This window comes from Camelina sativa, chromosome 15 (genome assembly GCF_030686135.1).
Source record: "Camelina sativa cultivar CO46 ecotype springtype chromosome 15, ASM3068613v1".
Lineage (NCBI taxonomy): Eukaryota > Viridiplantae > Streptophyta > Magnoliopsida > Brassicales > Brassicaceae > Camelina > Camelina sativa.
Genome location: NC_141894.1, coordinates 17,110,829 through 17,127,302, shown reverse-complemented (window position 1 = coordinate 17,127,302; position 16,474 = coordinate 17,110,829). Strand labels below are relative to the sequence as shown.

Here is a 16,474-nt window from a genome sequence, read left to right as displayed (position 1 = left end):
TCCACAAGGACTCACGACTACACAATAAATTATAGAGTTTTATAATTATGCTAAACAAATAAATTTGAATTAAAATAAAAACAAATCAAAATCCTAAAAGAAAACTGTTGTAAATTCAGGGGATCAAAAAGTTAGGCCTAGGGAATTTCTGAGGATATTACAAATTATTAAATCAACAAATAAATAGGATTCAAGCAATTAAGAACAGATCTAGAACTCTAAACACTTATGTAAAATAAATCAGTTCTCAATGCAAATATTATCTAAATTTAAAACTAAAAAATCCAAATCTCTTTGTAAAATTCTAGGTTATAAATCAGGTTTAAAAACAGGTTTAGATTGTTCACAAAATTACTAAATCAAATCTCTTTGCAAGAAGTAATTTTGCTCATCAAAAGGTTTTATCAAGAAAATCAATTATATTCTCATATCAATTTATTTTCCCAGATTATTAATTCTAGATGGCCAATTAAGGATTAATATGAAGAACAACATATGATGAAGATCTAGAAAGATATTGAATCCTAAATAAACAGATCTAATAATTCATAAAAACCCTATGAAAAACCCTGAACCTAACAAGCAAACTAATCAGACATATTCAATGAAGAACAAGACATAATTCTGAATAATAAGCAATTGAAATTAAAAGAGTAAAGAATGAGTTCAAGAATTCTTATCTACAAAGCAGTTCAGATCTCTCTCTCCCCAAAAGCTCTCAAAATCTCATAGGGTTGCAGAAAAATAAAACTTGCTAGAAAATAACTTAAGGATTTGTAAAACCTAAAAATACTATTTATATGTCCTAAAACACGTCAGGGACTTGTGTTGCAATTATGGAAAACTTTGGGCAACTTTGTAAAACTTCCAAATTGGCTTCTCTCATAGACAAACAGAGGTGTCGATCGATGCTAAGGCAGTGTCGATCGACACCATCACTCTGAATCGAATCCAACTTCTCTTCCTTGATGAATTGCTCCAAAATATCTCTAATTGCTCCATTTTGCTCATTTCATACCAAAATCCTAGAAAACCTGTAAAGACTCAAAAAACATCATAGAAAACAAATCAAAAGACTCTAAAAAACTCCTTATATTATGGTTAAAAATCACAAAAACCATGATATATCACTGGTCCACAAATGGATTTGTCTGCTCCGACCGCAGTTACCATTAAAACCCAAAATTTTGCTTTAATTTTTTTTTCAATTATATTATATGTCACAGTAAAGTGAAATGTGTTAAAGATACAAGAATTCAAAAAGATTTATGCTTTCTCGTGGTGGATTCCACTTTATCTATTAATAATGAACGTCAATGAAATTCGTAAAAGTAGACTCGATCGGAGTAGTCATGGTTAAAATAATCTCATATAAAAAAATTATAGGATTGTTTGTCAAAAAAAAAAATATATATATATATATATATATATAGGATTATTAATGATTTTATATAGGTTCGTTTTAGTAGTATCCTATCTCTATATTTTAATAGTACAATATGTCAGAAGTTCAGTGGAATCTCAAGCTTCGAGACTTGTTCTTTGGATGAAGATAGCAACCCTGATTCTCCAAATTTTGTAATGACATAAAACTCTGACGAACAAATGTGACAACATAACACATGCATGATGCTTGATGCATCTTGTTGTTGATGATGATGAGAGCTAAACTGCCACGAACATAACAAAAAAAAATGTAATTTAAGATCCCCTAGTGACACAAAAAAAAAAAAAAAATAGGCGTTTGCAGTATATGCCCCATTATGTAACTGATAAAGGGCTCCATTTTTAGTATAATACGCATTATAAGTTTCTTGATTTAAACACTCCATTTCAAAGATTAAGAAACTAACAGTCACTATCTCAATAAAATTAGTTAATGACATTAAAATTTAAACACTGACGAGCAGATGTGACAACATAACACATGCATGTTGATGAGGAGAGCTAATCAGTCACGAATTCGTGCCTAATGACAAAAACAAAAGGCATTTGCCTTATGGATGCGGCATACGGCATACCCCATAATATTATTTAATTTAAGTGCCTCTATTTTGGTTAAAAAATAGGAAAAAAAATACTCAGCTACATGAAGTATCGTTGCCACACGTTCCAACTTTAAAAATGTATTGCCAACTACACGAAGTATATGTATTGCATGGTCACATATACCAACTATATGATGACATGTGCTCAACATCACAATCATTTTATTCTGGTACACCGTTCATCATAATTCGGGATTGACCAGTACTGACCGGCGTTGACCGATGTTACCAATAAAAATATGCAATTTTTTTTGTTTTTAATATTAAAAACAAAAAAACAAAATTAGTTGAATTATTTAGGAATCATTTATAGTGTTTTATAATGTAAAACATATATGGGTCCAAAATAAATATATATTGTATAAAATTCCATTAATTTAGTCTTATGATAGTTATTTTTTCATATTTCAAAACTTAATTAAAATTGAAATAAAAATCATTCATAAAATATTAAAACTTAAATTCAAACCAGATAATCTTGTTATAATAAATCAAATAATAAAACTATTTATTTTCACTTTATTAATTTAAAAACATCACTTACTTAATTTATCTAAATATAAAATTAAAATTATTTAATATTCTCAAATCTTAACCACAAAAAATATTTCTACAACAAAAATACTTAGAACCAAACTCAATACATATCCAAATCATTAGAATTCTTGGAAAATATTATACACTCATGGTAAAATAAAATTTTTAAATTCTGAAAAAAATTACTAATGATTTTTCATTTCACTTTTATTAATTTTTGCAATATAAAAATGTATTATATATCTGTTTATTCATCCAGTCTTATAATAGTTAAATTATTTTTCTATTGCAATTAAAAACATCAACTTATTATTTGATTTATTTAAATACAATGTTTTTATTTAATAAAATAAATATATTTGATTGTAAACAACAAAAACACACAATATTTATTTTTAATATATAGAAGATCCAAAAAATTGAGTTTTCAAAACAATATATTTGACTGTAGTAATATTAATATATACATATATAATTAATATATATATATATTCAAAATAATTATTAATAATTTTTATTTAACTATTAGTTTAGCTTCAAAATTAAAATTACTAATTATAAGAATGAATACATTAAATATGTAAACAATTTTTTTTTTAGTTTCTAATATTAAAAACAAAAAAAAAATTGCATATTGGTCAACATCGGTCAACGCTGGTCAACACTGGTCAACACCGGATTCTGATGAGCGGTATACCGGAATAAGATGGTTGTGATGTTGAGCACATGTCATCATATAGTTGGTATATGTTACCATGCGATACATATACTTCGTGTAGTTGGCTATACATTTTTAAAGTTGGGATGTGTGGTCATGTATTGAACAATACTTCGTGTAGCTGAGTATTTTTTCGTAAAAAATATGTATACTTAAGATATTATTTTCTGTTTATTTAAACCTCCATTTCATATATTAACATACTAAAAGTCACTATCTCAATAAAATTTCACAAAATAATATTTAAATTTCTAATTATACTACGCATATTTCATTACAAAAAAAAAAAAAAAACTGTAGTAAAACATAATGTAACATTTTTTCATTTTCCTTAGACTCCTAAACCCCCCTGCCACGGCACGTACATAAGACCAAAACATGAATGTTCACTGTCTTAACAGCAATGCACCTTAGGGAGACTGGAGACAGCAGTGCATTCGCAAAAGGTTTCGTTTTAGCTTAAGCTACCAAACGTCCAAATCACCTTTATGAGATTACAAAAATAATGGTACTACAACAATACAAAAAGAGTATATGAGATTTCAAGCTGTATTACTACTTGTCTAGTTTAAAAATGCACGTCAATGAAAAATCATAAAACCAGACTTAGTAGCAATAATTTGAAAACTTCATTAAAACTCAGTGCATCTCCAATCCATCATTATTTTTTGTCATTATAACATAGGTGAATTTTATTCCAATCCACCTCTACAAATAGCAGTCTTTATTCTAAAAATGGAAATAGAGATAATTTGGATGAAAACTCATATCTATTAGTATAACGCAGTGATTGGTGACCATAAAAAGCGGGACGTTTTCCTAAAAAGTAGAAAACCGCATTAGTTACACCAATCACACTTATATTATTGATTTACGTTTTTATGGAAACAAAAAAACGAAAACCGCTTTGTTTTTTTTTTCTCTCCTATAAGTAAAAAACCGCACCCTCCAATAAATACTTACCATTTATGGTGCGGATTTTCAAAATCCGCTTTTCTAATTCTTTAATTAATAAAAATATAATTATGTAGTAAATGATACTCATAAATTATCAATAATAAAATAAACAGTATTACATATTAGAAATTACAAAATTTTATTTATTAATACAAAAAAAGAAAAATATAAAAACATATTAGTTATTAATAAAATAATATGAATTCCGTACCGCAAATAAGAGATACTATTGCAAATATGTTATGGAAAAGTCAAAGTAATCGATAATTTTTTTTTTTAAATTGTATTTTTATATAGTTGAACTTTTTATCAATATGTCAAAAAAAATTTACTTTTTGATCAACTATAGTATTTAAGATTTATAAATACAATTATTTTTATTATTAATTCATAACATACAATAATACACAAACATACTAATTATTAATAAATTTATTTATAATATATGTAATCTGCACCGCTTTTCCTTTTTTTACCATTCACACAATTAATACTGAACCGCAAATAGTTTTTTCACCAATCAAATATCATTCTGTACCGCTTATTTTATATAAACCGCACTTGTCCCGCAAACCGCATGTACCGTAGTTGAACCGTACCGCACTCTAAAACCGCTTTCCCCTCACAACTAAAACCGCGGTCACCATTCGAACCTTAAAGTTTCTCTATAGAATTTTTTTATGATAAAAAAAAAATAAAGAAAACTATTATAAATGGTCTCACAAATATTAGTAAAAAAACAAAATTATACTATCATCATCTCTAGTAATAATATCATCTCTATATTTTAAATTCTATACGTCAGAAGTTCAGTGGAATCTCTAGCTTCGAGGCTTGTTCTTTGGATGTAGCGCTATTTACAATTATTGCTCAGTAATACGACAAATGCGCATACTCATGTCTATAAGTAGTGTATACACACTAATGTACATATAAATACTGCAACTAATGGCATTATTATCATAAATATAAGCTTAGTTTCTCATGCATTGTAGAGTTTTATCAAATGTTTTGGTTACATGTGGCCACATGCTAATATATTCATAGTTTTTAATCAAAACATAATGATGCACCACTTTAACGAGATCTTACCGAAGCGTCAAACTTGTTGTTCATTAATGTTTGGTTCCATTATATTAATGAGAAAAAGGTCCATCATTATGTTTTATGGCATATGATTTAGAAACCTCCCCGTTGTTTATTTTGTTGTTTCCTTCTAATAAATACTGCAACACTTGTATTTAGTCAGAGTGTTAACTATTTAAGAACGCTATAGATGCTTCTATACTTCTGTTATTATTTGATTATAAAATAGCCATCCACTTACGGTTCGGAAAAAAATATTTAGAGGTTCGTCTATAAAACATCCGCAAACGTAACAAAAAAAAAACCTATTCACAAATATCACATTTGTAAACCGTTATGATTGCTCATGTTTAAGATCAAGCAGTCATATAATTTAACTGTTATGTTATAATTTTATAATGTTTTAAATTACTTTAAATCAAGAGTTTTTCAAAAAGGATTGCAATAGAAACATGGTGGCGGACAACAAGACTTCAATAGTGATAAAAATCATGAAATTATTAATACAAAAATAAATTTTATACATATATTTATAAAATTGATATTGTTATATTATACTTGATATATATATATATATATATATTTATTATATTAGAAATTGTACTTAAAGATTAAAATATATGATATATCAAAAAAAATCTTTAAATCCTCTATTACACCTTTTTTATTTAGTTAAATTTTTTTAGAATTAAAATTATATTATGTTGACTTTTCTTCTAATAAAATAAAGAAATAATATATTTAACAAAAGGTGCACAAAAAGCATCATATATGTATAACTTTTTCGTAAATTCTTGTTATACGGATTACATTTTCTATAAGTTTAATTTGTTTCTCTCGTATAGATGATTAGTTTTGTGTCGTTGTAGGGTATATGATTTAGGGTCCATGTCAACTTTTAACTTTCACCATTATCGCCTTTAAGTAGTACTGAGCGAAGATAACAATCATATATAATCAGAAATTAAAAGAAAATGAAGTTCATAATATGACTGATGTGACAAAGGTGTAATTATTCTTTTTTTTGTCAACTGAAATTATATTGATAATATACTGTTTTTTACACATTATCAAACCTACATACCACCTCCTGCCCGAGGCTCAAACCAACACTAAACACTGAGCTACCCTAAGCCAGTATACAACATACTTCGGCCTATACAAAAAATAGTTCACTCTAATGAACATTGATAAAAACTTAAATTCAAACAGGATCTATAATCCTTTCTGCAGCGAAAACACCATCAAGCCAAGCCGGATGACCTGCAGCAACATATGACTGAAGCCTGCCTTCCATTGTGACACTTTGTGCAATCATAAAGGCTCCTCTGTTTGAAGATAAGTTTTTCAAAAAGAATTTCCAGTCTTTGAAGAGACCACGCGATCTAGCAACCTCCATAGATTGGTATCTAAGTGAAGGCCACGCATTGGGATTGGTAAGAGCTTTTACCAAACAGTTCTCCTGCATCGCAAAAATCACCTTTTTCACTCTGTGATTCCTCATACATTCAATGGCCCATATAAGTCTTTGGAAATGAGCATCCAACTTATCTTTGACCCCAACAAAAGCTGTTCTACTATGTAGTAACACAACTCCATTATGGTCTCGCAACGCCCACGAGCACCCAACTAAACTGTTTTGCCGACACCAAGAGACACCAATGTTACATTTCACCCACTCCGTAGGTGGACCTTCCACCCCTTTGGGATATGCCTCTCATGAACTCTTTGAATTCCTTGATTTCCTTCTCCATCAACCTCAGATTCTTCCCCGTTTTCATTATCCCTTTTTTGAGCCTCTGACCATTCCATCCAATCCTCCCTGCATTTCTGAACCGTATCTAAAGGAGAAAATGAAGTACCTTCGAAGGATACAGAGTTCTTGTTTTTCCAGATCCTCCAGATTAACCAAGGGAAGAACTTTCTTAGCTCTTCAGGCCATAGTGAATTCCTCTGGTTCGATAACAGGTAGTGCATGTTTGAAAATATTGACCCTTTATGGAGACCCGAAGAAGGGGAAGGAATACCTGATAAAGCCCATATTTGTCTAGATAGAGAGCAAGAAAAGAGAACATGGTTAATGGTCTCTTCCTCTGCTCCACAGATCTGGCAGGTATCCTCCACCTTCATCCCTTTGCTTTTCAAAGCAGCTGTAACTGGTAAAGCACCCGACAGAAGTTTCCAGAGAAAGACCTTGATCTTCGGATCAGTGTGAACCTTCCACACTTGTGCTTTTAAAGCATTCGTCGAGGGTTGTTGGTTAGCCTCCAACCTAATATGCTGATTAGTGGAGTGAGAAGCTAGCCAATACGCTGATTTCACTGAAAACTCTCCACTTTTGTTGAACTTCCAGGAATAAAAGTCTTCGATGCTTGTTACCGGTTTTATTTTATTTATCCTGATTATGTCTCCTGGCAGGAAGTGATGCTCCAATGCTTCTTGATCCCAATCCCTGGATCTCAAATCTAACAATTCCGAGACTCTAAGATCAGGGTTAAAGAAATTGTTCCTCCTCCAGGGAGCTCTCCAACCATCATCCTCTATCCATTCATCAATCCATACCTTGATGGACTTACCATTTCCCACCTTCTTTTCCATCTCCTGAATTAGTAGCTCCCGACCGTGCAAAATACTTCTCCATGCATAAGAAGGCCTAGGACCAAGATTCGCAGAAAGGAAGTCATTTTCAGGGAAATATCTACTCTTCATTACCTGAGCAAAAAGGCTATCAGGGAATTGAAGGATTCTCCAAGCCTGTTTAGCCAACAGAGCTTGATTAAACGTTGAGATGTCCCTGAACCCCATACCTCCTTGCTCTTTAGGGAGACAGAGTTTCTCCCAACTTAACCAATGGATCCCTTTTGTGTGCTCCGCATTACTCCACCAAAAATCCGCCATCGCACTAGATAGATTTGCACAAATGGTCTTCGAAAGCTTAAAACAAGACATCACAAAGACAGGCATAGCCATGGCAACTGATTTTAGAAGAACTTCTTTTCCTCCTTGAGAGAGAAATCGAGAATACCAACCAGTCAAATTTGCCTTTACCCTGTCTTTTATGTACCCCAGAAATTCCACTTTGGATCCACTAAAACTTTCAGGCATCCCTAGGTAAGTTCCTGCTCCTCCTTCTCTGGAAATACCCATCAAAGCTTGAATATCTGTCTTCAACAAGGGATTTACTTTTGAGCCAAAAGTAATTGAAGATTTATTCAAGTTTATGACTTGACCAGTCGCCGCACCATACCTCCCCAAAGACTCTTGTAAAAAAGAGCATTGCTCGACAGAGGCTTTACACATGAATAAGCTGTCGTCTGCGAATAAGAGATGATGTGTTTCTGGACCTTCTTCAGAGAATTTTATGCCTTGAAGTCTACCATCAGCTTGCCCTTTGTTCAGTAGATACGTTAGACCCTCAGTGCATAGAACAAACAGAAACGGTGAGAGAGGGTCCCCCTGCCTTAAACCTCTTTGAGGATTGATCATACCAAACGGTTGGTCATTAATCAGCACCGAAAAGGTGACAGTGAATATACAGAACATAACCCATTTATCCATCGTGTATGAAAACCCAAAGCAGAAAGCAACGCTCTAACATAGCTCCATTCAACCCGGTCATAAGCTTTCGACATGTCGGTTTTGATTGCCATGTATTGAGAGGAGAAATCTTGGTAAGTTTTAAGACTATGGACAGCTTCATGCGCAATCATTATGTTATCAGTAATCAAACGATCCGCCACAAAAGCAGATTGGTTACTCGAGATGATGACAGGCAAGATTGGCTGAAGCCGTTTAACCAATATATTCAAAATCACCTTGTACAAAACGGAGCATAAACTGATGGGTCTAAGATCACTCATTTCCACCGGGTGAAGAATTTTTGGCAAAAGACATAAATGAGTATAATTCCACTCCACTGGAAAGACCCCTTCCTCAAAAAATATTTGAATCTCTTTGATCACTTGGGGTCCTACGATCTCCCAATACTTCTGAAAGAATAAACCAGTCATCCCGTCTGGTCCTGGAGCACTAGAAGGATCTATCGAGAAAACAACTTCTTTTATCTCTTCTGCTGATACCTTCTCAATTAATGATTGATTCATCTCCTCCGAGACTCTTGCAGGAAACCCCGAAAACCACTGATTGAAAGACTGAGGGTTTGAAGATTTGAACAGATGATTGAAACAATCAGAAGCCACTTCACCTTTAGCCGCCTCTGTTTTTTTCAATACCCCGTTAGAATCCCTTAGCTGTTCTAATCTTTTATACTCCCTATTACCTTTCACAGAACTATGAAAAAACTTGGAATTCCTGTTTCCTGATCTCAACCATTTCTTTCTACTTTTCTGTCTCCAAAACTCTTCCTCATTATAATAGGCTCTGGCTAGTTCTTTTTTCAGAATTGAGACTTGTTGCAGATTAGGCCATCTTTCAGACTGAACACGCTCTAAAACCACTTCACACTGATGAATTTTCTCTTTGGAGTTCATGGTATTCTGTTTTTTCCACGAGCTTAACGCCTTCCTACAACTTCTCAATCTCTGCGCAACCAAAAAACCATTCTGAGCCCTTCCTGGCTTCCAAGCTTCTAATCGCCTCTCTCACCTCTTTTTTCTGGAGGAATCTTTTATCAAACCGGAAGTGGCCTCTGAAAGATTCCTGAGAGTCTATTAAGCATAAGAGCACCGGTCTATGATCAGAACCTCTAAGGTCCAAAAAGGCTTGATTTGAGGCTGGGAAAGCATCACTCCACGCTTTATTCCTAAAAACTCTGTCGAGTCTACATTGGATCCAATGCTCACCTCTCCTACCCGCCCAAGTGAACTATTTGCCACTACTTGGAAGCTCCAACATTTCACAAGCCTCTAACATTTCCACAAAAGGTTTGAAGAAAGAATCAGGTCTTCTGGGACCTCCAATCTTCTCTCCATTATGCATAATAGCATTAAAATCACCCAACATGCACCATCTCTCCTTTCTACCAACTCCAAACCTCATCAATCTTTCCCAGACTCGACTTCTCATACTAATATCTGGATCTCCATATACACAAGATAGGAAAAAATTTGATACTCCAAACTGCACCTGTACATCTATCAAATTTTTATCCTCAAAAAGAAAATCCATCTGAACACTGCTTTTCCACATAAGTGCCAAACCACCACACTTACCCACTGGATCCACTGTGAACATCCTATCATAACCCAACAAACACTGAATATCAAACAGATTATCTCTACATTGCATCGTCTCCATCAGAAACAAGATCTCAGGAAAATGCTTTTTTCGCATCTCCTTGAGTCTAGGAATCACCAAGTCATGAGACCGTCCCAAGCCTTGGCAATTCCAACTGATGATGCTCATTAAACATTGGGCGATCTCTCATGTGGGATCACCGCAAAAGAGACAAGCTTTAAACATTTAGCAGTGCTTGATTCTTCATTTTCTGCCTTTCTTTTTTCCTTCCCCACTTTAGTCAAATCCAACCGCACCATTTGTTCCTCCACTGGTAATTTAGACCCCATTCCTTTTGGTTTTCTGATCCGAGTAGGAGGTCGTTTTCTTGGTTTTGATTTTTTTTAGCAGTAGAGCCGGAAGGTCCGGCTTCAGAGAAGCCAAGACTAAAACCCGTAGCTCTATCCTGGTAAGGTTGGGATAAAACCAAGAAGTCACCAAAGTTCTTTCTTCCTTGAGGATTCACCGCTCCACCCCTCAAAGAGCTTTCATCTCCAGCATCCCCTTCCGCAGAACAAACATCAAAAGGACTCTCTAAATTCACGTTTGACTGCCCCCTTGAAACCCTCTCCTCAAAGCCAAACACCAAACCCTTTTCTTTGTTTATATCAGAATGGATCAAAGGAGCAGGTTCCATTCTCAGAACCATCTTTTTTGCAATAGGATCTTTTTTCACCTCACTAACAGATTTCCTTATCCTGGCCGCCTTAATAACAGGGTCTTCATTATTATTAGCCAAAAGATATTGTCTCATACCTTTCAGGACCTCTGCTGCTATCCTATGTCTGCCCGTAAGAGGATCAATCCCCACTTGATCTTCTTTCAAAATACCAAAAAGGGGGTCATTTTCTTTAAGAAACAAAGGTTTAGGAGCTTTAGTCAAAGGGATACCAGCTTTCTTAGCATCTACTTCGACTTGCTTTCGCCTGACCACAATCGGACAAACATCACGATCATGAGTTAGTCTCTGACACTCGAAGCATCTTTTTTGGACTCTTTCATATTGAAACCTCACAAAAGTAGAGCCACCTTGAGGGAGCTTTAGTTCTTTGGATCTCCGCAAAGGTCTCGAAACATCGAAAAGAACTTTCACCCTCACAAATTCCTGAATTTGCGGGATGTCTGGATTAAAAGCAACCTCTTTAACCTCACCAATCAATTCTCCCAAAGCAGTGATAGCTTTGTCCGTGTAGTAGTTAACAGGAATATTCCAAATCTGCACCCATATTGGAATAATTTGCAGGTAGTTGGCAGGCGGGTGCTCATACCACCTATCAATCGCTAGCGACCAATCGTTATATGTATGTGCTCCTTTCGCCAACACTTCTAACAGATCGTGTTCTGAATCGAAGATGAACTGAAACCGTTCCTTTGAGAGAGCTACCCCTCTCATTCTCCCTGGTTTTTGCCACTTTCTTGGCATATCTCTAATCAAATTCTTCATTGGCTGACACTCTGGATTTAAGGTTCGCCCAATTAAGCTGATCGCGTTTCTCTCCACAGACATGAATTCCGGAAGATCTGGCATCTCAAAGGGGACTTCTTCCTCTTCTTCCAACGACATCGCTATCAAAGCCTTATCCATAGCAGACGACATGATACCCACAGTAAGATAGACTTCCACTCTAGGATAGAATCCCAACCAAACCCGAAACCTTTAAGCCGAAACTCCGCGAGTTCGAAGATCGAAAAAACCAAAGACAGCAAAGATAATTCGAGTAACGATGAAGAACCCTAGCTCACAAACCTTCTGAAGCAATTAGATTTTGAGCAAAAAGAGTGAATAAAAGAGTAAACAGGAAATAACAGCTACACGGGAACAAGTTTTCCAATCAGTAAGTTCCTTTCTCAACCTAATCGAATACACTAGGTGGAAAGGAAGGTCTTAAGCCCAAAAGAGGGTGATCTTTTTTCCTAATTATTTCTTTTTCCTTTTGAGGTGTAATTATTCTTTACCATCATAATAATTTCTCATGATTACATTTTGCAATTATAAAAAGAAAAAGGGAATGGACAATATTTACCAATTTTTTTTTTTTTTGAACAACCTACCAACAATATATATATATATATATATATATATATATATGGTTTTGTTTGTGTTCTTTCAAGAGTAGAATATTCAATTATGATAAGTATAACAACAACAAATAGCTTGACCGTAACTGTTATTTTCCTTTCGTAATGAATTTGCGTGGCAGTTTTTTGTATATATATATATATATATATATATAAATGATTTTGATTTAATGTTATGGATTTGTGATACCCTCGTTTTGATTGTGTCATTGTGTGTCACTGGTAGGTTTGATTAGTGTTTTTCTGTTTATTACCAAAAAAATGTTTTATTGAATTTAAATTAGTAGAGTTAAAATTTCTCCCAAAAATTTGCTATTTTTATTCGAAGAGTATCTTCCTCTCTACTATCATTATTATGTACCATCTTTTTAATTTCTTATTTACATTGTGATCACTTTTCAAGGTTATTAATAAATAAGAAAAAAATAGAAATTTTTTTCCCGGAACATTGATTCTTTATGGTTAGTTAAAACAACACTTAGACGATAATTCTTATGTAATAAAAAAATTATATTTCCATTATTTTCCAAAATTTTTATAATTACAACTAATTTTAGTTTCACCGCCTCATTAAAAAGTTTATTCACAATTTTCAACAGCATACATTTCAATATCATTTTCCATCTATTTATCTAAATTGTGCGTGTATCCGAGGCTAGATTCGAGGATGTGTCGATGTGACTCAACCTTCAACTGTCTAGTTAGGTTGTCAATGAAGCCGTATAAAGCCTTAGTTATTCATACTTGTAACACGATTTATCGCGGTATGCATAAAAATTTTAAAATCATAAGCAATTGTTTATACATAATAATAGTAAGATTTATATATATATATATATGGATTATAAATATGTAATGAATAATATAGTTTTAACTGACTTTTTATTACAGTATGGAATTTTAATTTATTTATGTATACATAATGAATAGTTACTACAATTAAGATACATTTTTAATTTAGTTATAATATAAATTTTAATTATTTTTATCGTCGACGGCCCATGACGGTTGGAACTTGGAAGCGTTAAGGTGGAGAAGTGATGAGATGATATGTGGACAATGACCATCTAACGTTCAAGTTAGAAAATATTCGAAGACAAGTTACATTATACTTAAATCAAATGCATGCGATGCTAACAGAATAAAAATCACGACCCAATAATTAATATCTCAAGAGTGAAATATTCTCCAAATGAAAGCAAAAAGTACTACAGTATTTGGCTATTTGCTTTTGCTACCGACAAGGCGGCATACTCTCTTTTACCCGACTGTCCCTTCAATTCTCTTGGGGTTTTGATGCTGGTTGAAGATGAATTAATCGTCGATGGACATATTTTGATGATACGGAATATATATATCTCAAGTTCTCAACACTGGAAGTCTAACCCTGGAGACACAATTGATTTTTTAACGAGTGGCAAATGATACATAACTACATATTATTTAGGTTATATTACGTTTTCTATATCGATTTATATCTCTTGTTTTTTTTTTATCTATGTAGTAGTTATCTCCATTTTCATGTTTCCTTCTCTTAGAGTGATTTGCTTTTGTAAATAGGGATGAGAACTCATTCCTAAGAGTCATGCATATATGGGAGTTTTTGGAGGTTATCATCAAATTAGGTCACTAATTTTATCCATAGACTTTATACTAAGTATAGAAAAACCTCATGCAGAAATTCATAAACCACAAAAAAACCTAATCGTGTGCTTATATATTGTCGAGAAACCAAAATATTGACCGCCCAACGATCTCGATCCGCCTAAGTTTTCTCCAATGGATATAAGCTTCATACTGAACTAAAACTTTTTTAAAATCGTATTTGAAAAAAAAAGAGTATAATTAGTTTAAGGGTGGAAAACTCTTACCGGATTACTTGATCACGACTCCCATCTCAGCCACTGATTCTCTAAGATGCATAACGGCTTCAACATGGATTTAAGTGTGTGACTATTAGGGTGTACGGTGTACCCTTAGGTTAGACATTGTTTCTACTTCTACATGCATTTTCTTTAGAAGATATTGCCGACTAAGCATGTGCATGTTCCAAAATTAATTAAGTGTTATGTTTGTTCCGAAATCTGAACCTTTGACATATATGGAACTGGAAGGAAGGGTTCAGGAGTCTATAACCATCTTGAACGACCATTTCCGTGGTATTATCATTTATCAAGCGACTTTGATATCTAACACTACAATCGTAACACCATACATCCATATGCAGCATCCATAATATATATGAATTTTTGGGTCTTTTTTTCCTTTTCCACAAATATCACCATTAATTTTTTTATTTTTTTCGTCGAACTAATTTTATTGAAAGAGTGAGTGTACTTATGAGGTCTTTTGCGTAAAAGTATAAAATGTAAAGTATAAAAACAATTCCTGTGTGTCGGTGGTTTTACTTTTACCTGATACTCTCGTACTCTTACATTTTCAGTACCTTTCCCACGTGACCAATTATTTTACTCCTTTTCTTAGGGGGTGTATTCAAACCATGATTTTGGAGAATTTGATGGGATTTAGTAAATTTAGAATTTTGATAGATTTTAGGGAAGTTCATATGATTTTCTGTAAAATTCTTTCAAATCCCACCTAAAACCATGAGATTTGGATTTCTGTATTTTTAACTAAACAAATCCTCTAGAATCCTCTAGATCCTAAAAATTATTAAAATCCTAATCCACAAAACTATTTTGAATAACAGTGGATTTTAAAGTAGATTTTTAAATCATCAGTTCAATAACAAGGGATTTTAATAGATTTTAAAGTAGATTTTTAAATCATCAGTTCAATAACAGTGGATTTTAATAGACTTTTTAAAATTCATAATTGAATAACATAGAATTTGTAAATTTCACACAAATCACTTAAAATATCAATTTGAATACACCCCCCTTAGTCCAATTATGGTTTATCTAGCACCTCATTTTATTTCAACTTTTATATGCACTATTATTATCTAACTTTATAGATTTTCCTAAAATTGTCAGGCCCACAAATTTTATAAGAATAAAAAAAAGATTTTCATTTCATTTGATCAATTTTGGAGTCCTGGTAAATTCATTATATCTGTCATTTTCCAATACTAACAATTTCTAGTGCTTTGTCTTTCTGTTGCAAGCAAAAAAAAATGCTTTAAAACTATTAATAACATGTGTAGTGCCCATTTAATGATTGCGAAATATTCAATCAAACACAAACAAAACCGATATGTTATTGTTACGTTTCTCGTTCCAAAACATTGCATGAGACGCAGGGAGCATTTGCTTTAGCCGCAGTGCCGCACAATAGACAATAGTATGAAGAAAATTTAATGGCCAAGTCTAGAAATATGGTTATTGGATTGAAGAAGTATTCATGTAACATTAATGGGTTAACTAGTTGCAACGATCGAATTTAATTGCTTAATAGATACTGGTTTGAGATTACTATCGAAATTGGTACCTTAATACATCTACAAGGTACTAATTCCGATAATTATGAACATTATAAAGTTGAACATAATTATAGTAAACTTATAGGACTCTATGTATACACATAAATTGATTTTATTGGTTTACGATACAAAATCGATACCAAACCATATAAATTTTATAGCAAACCCATAATTAACCATTTCTGTCAAATTCTCTAATCGAATTAGAAGATTTTTTTTTAATAAAAATAGTACTGTTTTTTACATGTTTAGCTCAAATTGATTTAATTCGACAAGGATAATATAATTTTTATAATCCAGTTTTGCATATATATTTTTAAATGTAAGTGGAAAACATCTTTAGAAGGAAAATAATTTTTTTTTTGTCAAAAA

The 16,474-nt window shown here is 32.9% G+C and overlaps 1 pseudogene; it reads right to left on the bottom strand.

Moving 5' to 3' along the window:
• Positions 1-10,709: 10,709 nt before the first annotated feature.
• Positions 10,710-12,178, bottom strand: LOC147926758 (uncharacterized; annotated as a pseudogene).
• Positions 12,179-16,474: the final 4,296 nt, after the last annotated feature.